At 42.4% G+C, this 16,258-nt stretch overlaps 1 protein-coding gene across 1 annotated transcript in view; it reads right to left on the bottom strand.

The window, feature by feature from the left end:
* Positions 1-10,064: 10,064 nt before the first annotated feature.
* Positions 10,065-16,258, bottom strand: part of LOC146197633 (uncharacterized) — a 42,779-nt gene continuing 36,585 nt past the window's right edge. The window contains exon 11 of the mRNA XM_084599544.1: positions 10,065-12,264. The gene's annotated coding sequence lies outside the window, so the exon portion shown is untranslated. The remainder of the gene's footprint in view (positions 12,265-16,258) is intronic.

Here is a 16,258-nt window from a genome sequence, read left to right as displayed (position 1 = left end):
AGCTAGTGCACTGACGCTCTCAGGGTGACTTCAAAGCAAACGTCTTGGCCGCTGTGCCGAACTTGTCGCGCTTTGTTAGCTGCATTCGACAAGCGCCGCGCGCCTTTGGGATCCGCGCTCTGCTTTTCAGATTTAGCAAGTAATGCAAAGACCGAATTTTTAGTTCCCTTGCAATTCAACTGCCTCTCCTTTTTTGTTATCCCACCTTTTCACCGTCAAAAAAAAAAAAAAAAAAAAAAAAAAAAAAAAAAAAAAGAACAGACAAAAAAAGCTCAAATACCGCTATAACCGTGCTGTTCTCAATATATGCAAAATACCATGCGAACTTCCGACAGCTGTCAAATGCATGTGTTTATGTGATGAGCGAACTACATGGCAGAACGTGAGAAAATGTAGCACACGCAGTTGCCGCATGCATGGCTTATGATTCAACGAAATCATGAAAGATTTGGTCTGGTTTGCGCAGCTTAACATTCCAAAGCAGCTCAGGCTGAGAGACGAAGTATATATATATATATATATATATATATATATATATATCGTGATAATTTCGACCGGCTGCGTTCTTTAACGTACACTGACAATGCACAGTAAACGGGCGCCTTACGTTTCGCCTCCACCGAAACGAGGCCACCGTGATGAGGTTTGGAACTATGTAGAGTATTCTAGTACACCTATAGTTGGAACCCTAGGAACTACTGAGCCACCGCGGAGGACGAAATCATGTTTTATGCAATTAACCCCAACCAAAATTGTAACACAGATTCCTGTCGTACTTGAACTGTATTCTCGTATTTGACCTACAGAATTATATTAGCAGTGGTGGAAATGAATTTGTAGAGGAATACATTAGCTTTGGTAGCAGGAAAAATCGCGTTTTTGTAGCTGACGTTCTCGCTTTCGCGAAAGCAGAAATTGTTTCAAAGCTAACATTTTTTGGGCTTTGGAGCACATCAATAGGGGGTAGCTATAAAATTCAGGTTTTCACTGCGATTCCAGTGAAACAAAAATCATCAGCCCTAAACCAAAGTTTTACGTTTACAGATTTTAAAGCCTTCATGGTAATTCGTGTCTTCAAATACTATGGGGGATATGAAGTGTGGTATTGTCGAAATGCACAGAGAGCTCACGAACGAGAAGATCGGGTATAATTATGCGAGCAGCATCACCCCTTACACATTTTGTCACAATGATAGGAGAGCAGCGTTGGCAGGAGAATTCCGCCCAAATGCTGTTTACTCGCGTGTCCGTTAGGTCTTAAACAACAAATTTGCGGGACAAACAGTGGGGTGATTTTGGCGGCAGTATCAGGGCCATTAGTTGGCAGCTCGTTATAGTTGCACACAAAAATTTATGCGACGCTTTAAATCATCGGTTATGTTTTCCCAAGAAAGCCAAAGAGCATTAAATTTCAGAAATCCTCACGAAATTTCTAACTGATGCTACACGTGCTTACGCCGAGCGTGAATTTTATTTCTCGTGCTAACGCAATACCATACGTGTAGTTACGCGAGTGCACTGCACTGGGCGTGCGAATACGAAACTATACCGAGATATAGAGGAGAGGGGCTTGAGATAAACCCGCGCAATTCGGCTCCGAGGCCTATATTTGGGAAGATTTTTTTTTTTTTTTTCATGCGATAAGGCCTAAAGGAACATTACAAGATACTAAACTGTGCAAGGCTAAAGCGGCCGCAGCGAATAGCCCATTGGAATGCTTGCGCGCCGCAGCTAAGTCCACTCAGCCTTTTCCGTATATGCAACTGATCATGGGAATCGAAAGGGGCAGGGGCAGGAGCCCTGGTGCCTGCTTATATTCTTCGTTAACGCGTTCACGGCCAACAATCGGCTGCGTCGTGGCACGACAGAATGATGCGTCGTGGGTGCTAAACTTGCGTCTTCCGGTCCATGAATCCAAATATCACGAAGAACGGAAATCTGAGCTAGTTGGTGCATTGCAAGATCAAAAAACAGCGCGGCTACTTGGGACAAACAGAGAAGGGAGAATAACGGACAAGCGCTGACTAACAACTGAAGTTTATTCGAAAAAAGCACAGGTAATATACACTTTTTTTCTTCAAGAACCAGGACGCATGCGCTCCCAAACAAGCATCAGTCTAATCATGGGAATCCAAATATACAATCTCAGTGTCATGCAGAAGCACCGATGGCGTGCTCACGCAACTATCCCCTTTTTTATGGATGTGATAGGCTTCCGATAACTCCCTGGTTAGTTGATCCTTATGCCTGTAGATTACATTAGTGTTGTTAAAAAGAGGTGTGCATAGTTTTTTATCAGGATATCTCTGATCATTATTTAAAGGGCAGTCCCTGTAGTGCAGGGCAAGGTTCGAAGATGGGGCATTTTTCAAAGATGCCTTATGTTGGCGTAGCCGGGTGTTGATACATTTACCTGTTTGGCCTATATACCTCCTTCCGCAAGAAAATTCTATGTCATACACCACGCCTTCAGCACATGGTACGAACTTAACCTGGTGGTTTATTTTACACGACCTCCTCTCGCTTTTTTGTTGATTCTTCATTCTTCTGTCCACTATGGCACATATCTTGGCAAGTTTTTTGGGGGCTGAAAATACTACATCAACACCATATCTTGATCCTATGTTCCTTAACCTATGCGACAACCGGTGTACGTACGGGATGACTGCGAAATATCACGAACATTTTTCTCTAGAACTCGTGGTCAAAAATTGCGCGCTTCTAAGCAGTGCTCACTAGCTTGCTATGCACGATACCCGGTATGCAGCAGAAGCCTGTGAGCGACAAAGGTAGGCCTTGCATGAAAGAAATTCGTTGACGGTCACAGCGGTTCTTAATGCCAAATTTGTAGCCAAATACACTCGATCCCGGATATATCGAACTGTAAGGAAATATCGAAATACAGTTCGACATAAAACACGGCAACAGATGAGCTCCTCTGTAATCCGGAAACATGAATACGGTGTACCCCCGCTAGCGGCACTCGCCTGCCCGCCGGAAGTACACGAGTACACCGTGGCCGGAAGTGCAAGCGCGCGCCAGGCGTCAAAAAGAGGGGCGCAATTGGGCCGTTCTGTGGACGCGAGCGCGTCCTCTAAAATATTAGGTAGCCACTGATCGGCGAGTCGGAGCTCGCACCTTGCAATACACATCGCGCCGCGTAACACAAGTGCCGTTGGGGTTGCCATAAAAGCTGCTGCAGATGGTGCTTTGAGGAAAGTCGCCGCTGATCTCAAGCGGTCTAAATTCTGTTGCCGAGGCACTATAAACGCAATTACAGCTCAATTAAAATTAGTTGATTTGTCCGTCTCCTTCAGCAGCGACGCAGGCCAAGCGAGAACCGCCACACGCACTCGATTAGCCCGGCTGGATTCACCGCATAGTGCCCCGAGCACCTAACGCCAGCCTCCCCGCATGACAGTAGTGTCGCGTTGAAAACATGCACGCTAGCCCTAAGGCCACTTCAAAGCGGAGTCGACGTTCCTCTCTTCAAGCGGTTTTAGAGTTAGCGTTGCCAACATGTGTCCAAGGCTGCGCAGCCGACCGGGATCCGCGCGCCAAATCTTTGGGCGTCATTAGAAGCTTTTCATGTAGGCGAACGGCGCGCAGTGCGATATATTGAATGTACTGAACGAGAGTTCGATATAGACGATCACGAGCCGTACACTTTTACACAATATATATATATATATATTTTTTGGAGTTCGATATAGGTAATAATTGTCGATATATTTGGATCAGCTGTAGAACAGCGTAATTATAGCATCACAGTTTGGCAGTCTTGCTTGGTCAAGCCATGGGTGCGCCGCAAATAAATGATTAAATGTTAAATGTTCGAGCATATGGCATCATCTGAAATATAGCGTTCTTGCACAAAAAATGCTGCAATCTATCCAACAACTCGGCTGGAACGTTGAACGTCAAAGCTGTGTTCTCGTGGATCCGAAGATCGAATGTGGGGGAACTGTCATTAAAGATATCTATAATCATTTTGCTTTCCATCGCCGTTTTTGTCATGTGCATGCAAAAGAACACGCGCTCAGGGAACAAACTGAAAGAAACCGGTAATGAAAAGTTTCAGTGCACGTTGCGCCAGAGGGTGAAATGGTGTCCTTGTACAATAAGCTGCAGTGTGCAACAAACTCAAACGTTTAAATGCTCCATTGCCGGGCTGTCGTGTTGCCTTTGTGCACATCACTGTAAACACGAAAGAACAATTAAAGGGCAGTGAGGAGAACTTTACACAGCCGCAATGGTGTAAATGTGGGTTGTGCCATGATATAAAACCACCTCCTCCCCATGGCTCTGTGAACGAAGCGTTCGGCACACATTTGTGGCCTGACAAAATTTTGGCATGCTTGGCAACTGCTTTCGCGCTGTAACTCTGCTTATCATGCGTGATCCTCACGGCAATAGCAGTTCAGGTGCACAGCATTCTCCAGATAGTGCACCGCATCAACCTTAAGTAGGGAGAACACAAAAGTGTAGTATTGAAGGATTCCATGCACACCGCAGCCGCTGGCGATGACGCGCACATCTCTAAAACGACCGCAAGCCTTAGAAATAATGGGTTGTCTTCATTTGCTTGTCATTGTATTTCCTGTTACTGAGAGGTGGCTAGGAAATGCACCAAAAGCAACATTCGAAGTAGCCATGGAGCCAAGCTGAAATTTTTATCGTCAGAAGGGGTTGAAAAAGTGGCCAGTTTGGAGCAAAGCCAAGAATGGCAACCTTGTGTACGATTGTCAGTAATATCGTCATTCCATTCTCTCCTCCTCCTTCCTGTATTTCTCCTATCACCACCCATCTCCGTCCTCTCATCTTTCTTTCCTGGCCACCTCGATTGCTGTCATTAGACGGACTTCAGCCACGCGATGGTTCATTGTGTGGTCTGTATAATGGCTTGCGCTATGAAATTACCATTAAATGCCCCCTTTGTGTGGAATATCTGCTCTAATAAGCAAACTAAATTCGGCCGTCAAAATCCTTTCTTTTTGTGTGCTGTAGTTTGTGCAAAGAAACTCTGTATACTGGTGAATCACGGTAACTTTCCACACTGCCGTGATGGCAGCAGTGTGGAAAGTTACTATTTCTATTTTCAATGCATACTACCACCAAAGAACTCGGGGACACCCAGAGGCTCTTCTACGTTATGTTGGGAACATCCCTGCAGCAGCTCTCCCACAAATATCTGAAAACAATGTCTGAATGCGCAGACGCAACACATGCCCAATGAAGCAAACGACTTTCTGCATGCGTTGATTCTCTGTAAAGTCGACTCTGTGAAAGCCTTCTGCCAAGGTTGCAGTAATTCTGAAATAAATAATATGCTTTGGAATTGAACAAAAACGCCCCTTGATGACAGGAGAAAGTTTTATTCGCATCCACCACAAATATAAAGATGACTCAGTGGACAAACCATGTGGTTGCAGCAGGGAACCTGCTGGTTGCATCAAAAAATATTTGCTTTATAAATATGCTTTTATATCAAAGTGCTAAGTGCATCACACGAGAGTTAACTGACGCAACAGACTAGAATGCACTTCCATCAAAGCAACATCACTCATTATATCAACAATCTTTGCGGCTGAAATTGTTGGGCAGTGATATTCAGAAGAATATCCTGAGGGATTGACAACTGCTTGGGAACAAACTGTACGTTATATCAAGGAACTCCTAGTTCACAAACTTGTACAGGAAGACACTCTCACATGTACCCAACGAGTGAAAAGACAAGCATGCAGGTCATGATCTTGCATTTCAAGAAGCTAGAAAAAATAAAGAACACAAGACACAATCAAGCTTTCTTTTCTATTCCCAACACAATCCGAGAACACGAGTCAGTACCTACTAGGCTATTGTCCATCACGAGTGAACAAATCCCACCTTACTGCTGCACACACATTCCCGTACTGTCTACATGTAATCCTGGCCACTAATGTGTGCACTTTTGTTACTGCACTGTCCATGATTATTTTTACTCAGAAATTCTAGCCATGCCAGCTACTAACCAGCTAACTTGGCCTACAAAAGCAAACAATCCTGAGAAGACAAAAAACTAGAACTTGTCACCTGATCTACAGGAGCAAACACACCAGCCCATAGTACAAGCAAAAGTTTGAACATTTGGGAGTGCTTGCTGGACAAGAGTATCATGGCCGTGCTCAAGTCATGCAGATGTAGCATGACTGAAGCATTCTAGTTCTAAAATGTTTTTACTTTGTGGAGAAGGCCAGAGGCATGTTCCTCCAAGCATTGTCTTTGTGCTTTCTTACATAAAAGCTTCACTCTCTTTCTCATGTCAAAAATATAGCTAATCTAGGGATTACACAGATCTGAAGACCATTAGCGCTATGAAGAAGTGAACCTAAACTGCATTTCGCCAGTAGCTAGAGAGAAATGACTACATTTCAAAACAGCACTGCATTTAACCATGAAGATATAGGCACTAAAATTCTAATTATATGCACTAAGCCATTACAATGCTTGAAAAAAATTAAATCTCAAGGAGGGGCTTTTTACTGAACTTCAAGAATAAAAATGCCTGCATAAAGATTAGGTCAATAATATTTTAGTATCGATACAGCGTCTAAATTTGGTTCTCTTAACCGTTATCACCAAAAGCACAACAAGTACAAGTGCGACTGCATTCAGCATTCACAACATGCGATTCCTTGTCAGTCAAGCAAAACTTTAGATGTCATCTGGGTTTCTGACTGCCAAAAAGAGCATAAAAGCTGAATTGCTTGCCAGAAGGGATAGCAGGATGTCACAGAAAAACTACAAGCACCGTAAATCCATATCAGCATGACAAAAAGAGGTAGACAAAGAAACAACAGTTGATTCTAGAGAGTATCAACACCGCATCTGTCTAAAGCAATTTTCCTTCCTATAGACATTCTCACAAAACATCAACAGGTGTTTACCATGTATGGCCACAAAAATAGTTTCTCACTTGCAATGCTGTTACCTCCCCAAAGAATGCTTAAGGTCAGCATTTTACAATAAAATAATGCACAAAACAAATGCACATAGGCTCCAGCATGAAGTGGCTCTCTAAATGATGTCACTCTCATAATGCAAGACATACACTAAGACCTTTGACTGATATCACAATCTTCCCACAGAACTTTCATGTGAAAGACAACTCATCACAAAACTAATACTGCTTAACAAAGAGGTTCTGTTTGCCTTTGCACATATTTGCATTAATGACAGCCCTCTTCGAACAACCCACAAGGCTCTACACACATTAAACTGAGACAAGCAACCTGTTGCAGGCTACAGTTCGAAATGCAAAGAACTAGCCTCCTGTCTGACCTGTGTCAGGGCTCATAGCTGTCAAACAGTGTCCATATGCAGCCATTGTCAGTACCTGCAAATGATCTTACCACTCCACTTTGATACTGCAAGATCTGCCAACCATTTAAAGATGATGCTCGTTACCATACATCATCTGTGCTCTGATGAGGGGGGGGAATGCACTCCAGCACCCACAACTGCCAACCTTTGCTGAATGAGAAGAGAAATCACGAATGTGCATTGAACATGACGGCCATGGCAATACCATGGTAACTCCATTACATCGAGTTATTAGGACAAAAATGCAATACCAGCTTTGAAAATGCAACCTGGAAAATGCTTGTGCGTGATAAACAGTCAGCCAACACAACAATGACTGACACCTTGTATATTGGTGGCATGGGGATGCAGGATCAGGGATGTTAATGAGGGCTACGATTCCAACTTTATAGCTACCAAGTTCTGTGATAAAAAATATTTTTCATCATACTGCTTTAACAAAGGCAATAATATTCACCTTCGAGACTGAAAGCATGGTAACCATGATATTATACTGCAATCACTGAAACAGCTGGGGCACCGCAAAAAGATGAGACCAACAGAGTGCCATCAGCAGTAGCTTGGCATGAGTACCACTGTACTGGTTTGGTTATTGGACCTAACACCCCAAAGTGACTCAGGCTATGAGGAACACCACAGTAGACGGCTCCACATAGTTTCAAGAATCTGGTGTTCTTCAACATGCACTGACATTTCACTGTATACGGGTGCCTTGCGTTTCATCTCCTCGAAATGTGGCCACCGTAGCTGAGATTGAACCTAGGCTCCCTTGCTCAGTAGTCAAGCACCCTAACCACCGAGCCAATTTGGCATGATTGATTCATTACCGATAAATGTTTACTCCGTCTGGCTAAGGGAATCAGCTTCCAAATTCCCATTGACTGGCAAGACATCTGCCGGATGTAGAATGATCAAGAAAACAAACCTGTAGCGATGAAATAAATCAAGTAAATTGAAACCACTAGTACTCACCCTGTCGATTCTTCCTTTCCATGCTCGTGTGTTTTCCTGTCGCTATATCTTTTTGCAATCATTACAAACCAAACGGCCTAGATCAAAATGCATCAGCACTAATGGCAGCAATCCTGGAGAAGCCTTACTTCCAAGACAGCCCACTCCTAATGGTTTACATAAAAAGATGGTTAAAAGTGGTAACAAAGCAAGCACGACTGTGAATTCCCAGCAGTGCAGAGAGCCAGCCTGGTCACGCACACTCATGTTCACCACAAAACTAGCATTACTGAAGGTTCAAAATGGACAATTTTAAAATGTAAAGAAATGTGATGTCACTGAGGTTAGCAAGAACATGAATAGAGCACTTAGCACTAAGAGCACAATGTTAGTGCAAAGTGTGCAAAACCATAAAAAGCATCCTTAGCATTTTGAATGCCGCCTCTTCTCTTTGTTCAAAAGTGGTTCATCATCAAACAGCGTTGCTAATTTCCCTCAACAAAGACCCTGACTGCTTATTATGGTTATTGACAGCACTCTGTTGGCATCACTGATGCAAAACGCTCCACAAGTCCGGGTTTAGTTGCATCTGTTCGATACCGTGTACGTATAAGCACTGAGGACGGTTTGGAAAACTAATCACATAAATATTTGGCACCAGTATAAGCCTGTCCGCCTTAGAGAATTCGTAACATTAAATGAAGCTTTTCAAGAAAAAGGTAAGAGGAACACAGAGTACAATTTTGAGCCAGAAAAGCATAGCACTACTATTGCAACTACAACGGCACAGTCAACTATGCTTTTGTACTCTCCAGGACAAGAAAATAAAAATGACCAAGTTCACTTTAAGTTGCCTCAATGCAACGTATTTGCCAAGGCCTATGGTGCATCACGTCACAAAGTGCTTGAAAATGACCGAGCTAGAGAGCTGAACGTCACATGCATATGGGGGACTTTGCAACGACAGTGACACAATGTGCGGAGGCAGCCTCATGCATAGGAACCGCTAGGGAAGGGCAACACTTAAGAGGCTTCTGGTCAATTGGGGACACTCCAAGAGGACCAAATATGCCTAAAACTACATATCAAATGGACATCCACTAGCAGTTGAACCCACTAAAGTGGAACCGTAAAAGACTGAACTGACCATTTACTAGTTCTTTTTTTATAACAGTGCTGAATCATTTTCAAAATGAAGTAGTTTGCTGTGGCTAGCAGGAACTTTCTTTTCTTCACGGTGCTCTGAAGAGAGTTCCATTCTTGGGTAAAGAGATAGAGGATAGGAGATAACTGCACAATCTTCATAAAGTCAAACCGATTACAAAGAGTAAGGTAGAGAGCAGAACTGATCAACTACCTTCTTTGTAGCACTGCTGTCGGAACTAGTTGAGGACGGTAATGGCTGCCTTGGTGGCAAAACACGTGTAGGAAATTGTGGCTCAAAGACATTGTTATCACAAACAGGAATAAAAGAGTTTCACACTGACCGCATCAACTCAACTTGTGCTGAGAAAATGTTGGGACCAGTACAGCAGCAGCAATGGTATTAAGAAATTGATATAATGCATGCAGCAAAACATGCATGCCAGAAAGGTCGGTGGAGACTCTTATATAAAAGGCCATGCATGCCTAATCTTGTAGCCAGCACCAGCGAGGTGCCTAATGCAGTGTTTGGCCCATCAAACAACAGGAATGCCCATAATCAGCATTCCATGCAGTATGCCCTATTTTTCCTTACACAAACTCCCTGAAGTGCCATGAAAGCTATCCTCAAAAAAATATATTTTCAGTCATCAGGTGCAATCAGAGGCAGCTCCTACTTGATCATGAATTATTAGATTATGGTATTATTTATAATTACTATTAATTATTGATAAGGTTCAACTCACTTATACAATTTTTGCTTATTAAAGGCTAGATGTCTTATGGGACTGTGTGGCAATACGACCATGCTATGCCTTCAAGCTGTTCAGGAAGAGTGATGGTATGGGATACAGGTACCTTTCCCATCAATGGGCAAGGTCTACTACATGGAAAACCAAATTAGCAAGACTACATGTATTACCCATTATGCATGTTTAACTGCTATATTTAGAGCCTGCTCTGCAATCACAATTAGTCATGCCTATTCATGGTATGCAAACAAGCGATCAGTGATTTCCAGGCATTAGTCCCATAGTTTACCTTTATAAAACTAATGCAAATACAGCCTCATTATGCTGAAAAACACTCCTTGGAATCTAAACGAGGCATGACATGCATAAACTTGAACTCTAAAAATAATTACTGATGCATGCTTTCAACGAAGCCACACCAAGCATAATGTTCTTTAAACGAGGCCAGTCACATTTGAAAAATGGATGGCATGTGGACATTGCAGTGGGTAAGAAGCAGTGCAGGAAGAAGAAAGCACTCACACGGACTTGTGGCAATTATAACAAATAAACCCCAAATGATGATATTTGAAAAATGCAATTTAAGAATGGCACTGTTTAACTACATATGAAGCACATGGGGTTCACTCATGGCCAAGGTTGCAGAGTCTCTTGATTCACCATCAGAATCACTTTGGCAAAATTTACATTTTTATGCAGGCTTCACAAAAAAAAAAAAAGCAAAGAAAAAAAGAAAAATTTAATTGCCAGGTGGCTTAGCTTGGGACTAATCAAGGTATAGTTAGCCTTAGTTTTGCATGATTTATGTAGAGTTTCCATGGTTTTGCTTGATTTGAACTGCCTTTTCTCATGCTGCGCAAGTTGGCAGGGGTGACACAGACCGAAAGCACCACTTTAACCGAACTCTACGAACATGCCTACAACGACTAAGAGTGGCGTGTCTGACTTGCGCTTCAAAGGTTTCCACTCAGTACAATACCCATTTCAAAAGAGCTGCTGACAGCAACAGCTCCTGCTAATTCGGCCATGATATGTGGTCTCGTGACATCACACTGCCCACTGACCAATAAGTGCCTGGCCATGACACCTGCCAATCACCACCTGCCAGAGGCATGCTCGTAAGGAGGATGAGACCACAGGTTGGCATATAAAACTTGCAGTATAGTCACTGTTTCATTTGTTTTACCTCACAGCAACTCTTTTACAAGCCCCCCGCAAGTTGCAGACATGGAAAAGGAATGAGCAGCTACTATTATAATGCAGTTTTTCATGACTCACTTGACAAACTGATCTATGATGACACAACCCTCGCTTGGCGGTCAAAACCGGAACTGAAACCGCACGAAAGGAAAATAATTGTACATTACCTAGCTGCCTTAGGTTAATTCCAAGTCGTTACAAATGTAAAATATAGTCTTGCAGAGTATTCGAAAGCAAAAAACGCACATAAAAAATTTCTGGTCCCTCTACTCTCATAGCAACTCAAAGCGGACGCCCTAGTGTGGGACTCTGGTAGTTTCAACTACCTGGAGAATGCTCTGATGCTTAGGTGAAGCCTGAAACAAATCTAAAAGCTGCTCACTGCAACATCTTGCATATATGCGCACAGCTGATGAAGCAGTTTCAAACCAGGGTCAACGAGTATTATATACATTAAATAAAAAACTTAAGATTCACATTCACTGAAAGTGAATTATGTAGTTATAGCTCTGTTTCACAATTCAAAACAAACTGACTGACCACAAATTAAATAGAACTGCAAATAAAATAACCGAAGATACCAGTAAATCTAACTGAAATTACCTTTTTAGTGCTGCCATCTAATTTAAAATTTTACTGGGAATTAATGGGCAATCTAGGTAGTAACAACAATAGCACGATTTGAAGAAAGCAACTAGTCCCTGCGTAAGTGCGGCATAAAACTCTGCAACCTTGCTCAGAGTGGCCAGAAAAGCTAGGCAATTTGTTAGTTGGTGGGTGAGGTATTCACGGTAAGGTCGTCTCCATTGGCTCACAGGACAGGGCAGCATTGCAGGGGACAGCTCAAGGATCCTGCCTGGGAAATAGCCAAACAAATACACACTGACTGCTTGACAAAAGGCAACTTGGAAGACAAGACTAATGCAAGCTAAGCACACTTTAGACCCTTACACTCAGTGGGATGGGCCAAACAACTTGACAGTACGTAGTTGATTTTTTACGTCTATGTCTCATCAAGTATATTTGTCAGGAGCACCATTTTTTTTAATTGCTCTGATTAAGTGACAAATCCAAGAAAGTGAAAAAGGCACAGTTCAGCTCAGCTTCAGTCTCTCGAGAGTCTTACTTCCGTTCGGTAGCTACAGCAAAAGCAATGTGAAGTCATCCACTACATGAGAGGCTTTGAGTTGACTGGTCCACAATGGAAGAAGGGTGGTCAAAATCAAGAGGAAATAGTCACAAGTACCAAAGTGTTTTACTCACACTGGTACAGGACTCCTGTGAAACCCAAATGGCATACTTATACTCCCGGACAACTTTTTGTGGCTATGCAGCTGAAACGCATCAGCTCACTGCGCAGCAGAATATGGACCCTTCATAAATTTCCCGCATCATGCTCTGGAATACACAATCATTACGGTAATATTCATGTTGTTATTACAAAAAGTTTCTACTGCAATACAAGCCAGTACTACAACGTTAGTATAATGCATTTTGAAATCAGTACATGCGCCATGCAAATGGGATGGCTGCGCCATCTGCCGGGAATCTCGCGGAGCGTATGTTGGCCGCTTCTGTCCACTCGCCAGTTTCTGTACGCATTCACAATGCGCTTGTTTCGGCAAAGTATGTAATGTGGAATATTCATTAGGATTAAATTTACGCTGACTTACGCCTTCAGTAGTGCAAATAAACATGTTTCTGCAAAGTTAGCAGCTCGAATACTATCATTTCAAGTAAAGGCGTAACTGAAACCAAAACCGTAACAGAGGCCAGATGTGACAGAACTACATTTCATGTATTTTTCCCTTAAAGGCCTGAGGGCATTACATAAGGGGGCAGCAAACTCAAGATTTTGTGTTAACAAGAACAAGAACACTACAGAACAGAGAAAGAATACTTGGGTAAACAAAAACAATAAGGAATAACAATATGCAGCAGGTAAGTGTACAAAGCTTAGTGAAATGCAAGAAGTAAAAAAAAACTGGCATATGAGCGAACACAAGACTAAAAGGCATGACATCAAAAAACAATGGCTAAGACAATTGGCTGTGTAAAGTATGACATATGGCTGAAAAGATTGCTTTTACGAAAACTTGGCGTTTAGTTTTTCCCGGAATGATTTGCGATCAGTGCATGATACAATGGTGTTAGGCAGGGCATTCCACTGCGCTACTGCATGCAGGAGAAAAAAAGACTTTAGTGCTAACATGCGAGAGTTGCTGCGAGCAATGCCATGATTATGGTTCAGGCAGTTAGAAGTCTTTTGGGGGGGTTCTAGCTTTGTGTGTCTCGTGCACGGATGATAATAAAAATGATGCACAAGACAGAGGCGAGATATGATAAGCAGTGGCATGAGCGATGGAATGGAAAGGGACTGTTTCAGTGCTGTAATACCGCTTTTCTTGAACAGCAAAATGTTGTAAATCGAATGGCATGATTCTGTACGGCTTCAAGATCGGCGGTGAAATAAGCTTGAGATGGGTGCCAAATAGACTATGCATATTCTAATTTCGGACAAATGAGTTTTGTATGCTAGTTTATTTCAGGGGATGCGGCCTTCAAGTTACATCGTAGATAACCAAGTGTGCGTGAGGCTTCAGCGCAAATGTTTTAAATGTGGGTTACCCATGATAGTGATGATGTTAGGTGGAGGCCAAGATATTTGTAGAATATTTTTGCAGGCCGAGGTATTTGTATTTGCAGTAGATAGAGACTGATTTGCAGTCACCTGCTTTGAAGACTGGAATGATTTGGGCAACTTTCCAATTATCCGGGACTTTCTCCGACTGCAAAGACTGGGTGAAGATTGATTCTAATATCTGAGCAGAGGTTGATGATGTGTTTTTTTATAGTTTTCTACTGACGTGGTCACAGCCTGCTGACAAAGTCAACTTTAGAGAATCAATAAGCTCACTGATACCATTGGTAATCTGTATCTCATGCATCGTAACTGGTGGAGATTGTGATGAAAGTAGGGTTGTAGAATTGTGTGTGGTAGTAAAACCTGAGGCAGAATAATGGTTCAGAGCGGTGGCACACTGATCTAGTTCCACTGGTTCACTATCAGTTCCCATGAGCGCTATTTGGCTTGGCCGAGACCTAGGCGAGATAATAATAATAATAATAATAATAATAATAATAATAATAATAATAATAATAATAATAATAATAATAATAATAATAATAATAATAATAAAAATACAGGAAGGAAAAGACGCAGTATCTGTCACACTTGTATCTGTGGACACCTAAACCACACCATAACCTAGGAGAGATTAATACGCCAGAATTTGCTGGGGTTTGATTGTAAGATTATAAGTAGGCAGACTGAAAAGAATTTGTGTTTTGCTGCACATAGGCTTTCAATATAGGTTTTTGTGCACTGATAGCATTGGTGCCACCTAGCAGGGCAGTTAGATGATTTTGACCGATAGAGGCCTTTCTGTTTAGGAGACATTCAACGTTACGGTAAACCACACATTGCTATGATTGGACTTAATATTTATTTCTGGTATGTAATTGTTTCCTAGGTTTATCACTGTTGTTTTATATAGTTCCCAGCTATGATTAACTGTTCTTGACATGCATGACTAAACCGTGCAAGTTCAACGTTGACTGCATCAAAATTGCCTCTTTTATAGCCAAAAATTATATTTTCAGCTGCCAATCTATCTCACATTTAGCAGCAGTGATATGGGAATGTGAAGAAGAGCATGGCCACTGACTCCGGGGAGAATCGCAGTGATATGGGAATGTGAAGAAGAGCATGGCCACTGACTCCGGGGAGAATCGTTACACTTTTAATGTCATCAGGACTGCTCGTAAGCAAGAGGTCAAGAGTGCTATTCCCTCTCGTCAGAAGTGGTATGACTTAACAAAACTTGAAGTTGGGCTAGATGGTGCATTGTAATTTGACTGAAGAAAAGCTGTCCTGTGTCTTCTTCTCTTGTGTGTGTCTTCCCGTGCGCTTTTCTTCAGTCAAATTGATATGACTTGATGGAGATTAAAATCAAGATTTAGATCAAGGAATTGTTTGGGCTCCCTGGATTGTGAATTACCAGGTGCGCTAAGTAGAGGCAAGTTAATCTGGGGGAAATTAAAGTCGTCAAATAGAAGAGTTGTAGTAACACTGACAAAAGCTCCGCTCCCATAGCTTTGGCTGCACAGTCACAAAAAATTGTCTGTGAGTATAGTATCAGGCTCATGAAATGACAAAAGAGAACACTCAAACAAAATTTTTTGGGCTAATATGTCACATAGAAACAGAAACTGCTAGCTCAGTTAGTCCCAGCTGTGTCTATTTCAAGCATTGCACCTGACACAACCAGCAGCAAAAAGCTGAGACAATGTGGAGAATCTAGAAAGCACCTGTTAAGAAATTTACAGTAGCACCACAGGAGGTCATCACTTCAAGCCTCCTTAATTCGACCCCCGCTGATTCAGAAATTTAGAAACTTCAAACTGCCAGTACGGTCCAGGCCAATGCCCATGTAAATCAATAGTGCTGGCTGCGCCTAGTTAATTCAAATGCATTTGGTCTTGCACTGGTCACTTCAGAGGAGTTCTCGAAAACAAGCCACGTCAAGGTGTGGTCTGCACAGAAAGCAATCACTAAACAGGCTCTCCAAGCCTAATTTACATAATGCAGCATTGTCCAAACGCTCCCAACATATGCGCAATAACTGGAGGACCCCACTCTCGAAAGACAGTTTGGCTTATTTTAATTATTTTTCTAACTTTTGTGGTGGCCCGCGGCAAAGCAGGCTATCAAGCATGCCATTTCTGACACTGACTGATATGCCGCTGCCTTTGTCCCTTTGTTCCTAGAAGGTACCTCGCCATTCCTG

The sequence above is a fragment of the Amblyomma maculatum genome, chromosome 3 (assembly GCF_055883805.1).
Source record: "Amblyomma maculatum isolate TAMU_Amacu chromosome 3, ASM5588380v1, whole genome shotgun sequence".
In the NCBI taxonomy this organism is placed as follows: Eukaryota; Metazoa; Arthropoda; class Arachnida; order Ixodida; family Ixodidae; genus Amblyomma; species Amblyomma maculatum.
Note: the sequence above shows the minus strand (reverse complement) of the source record. Positions and strands in the feature narration are given on the sequence as shown.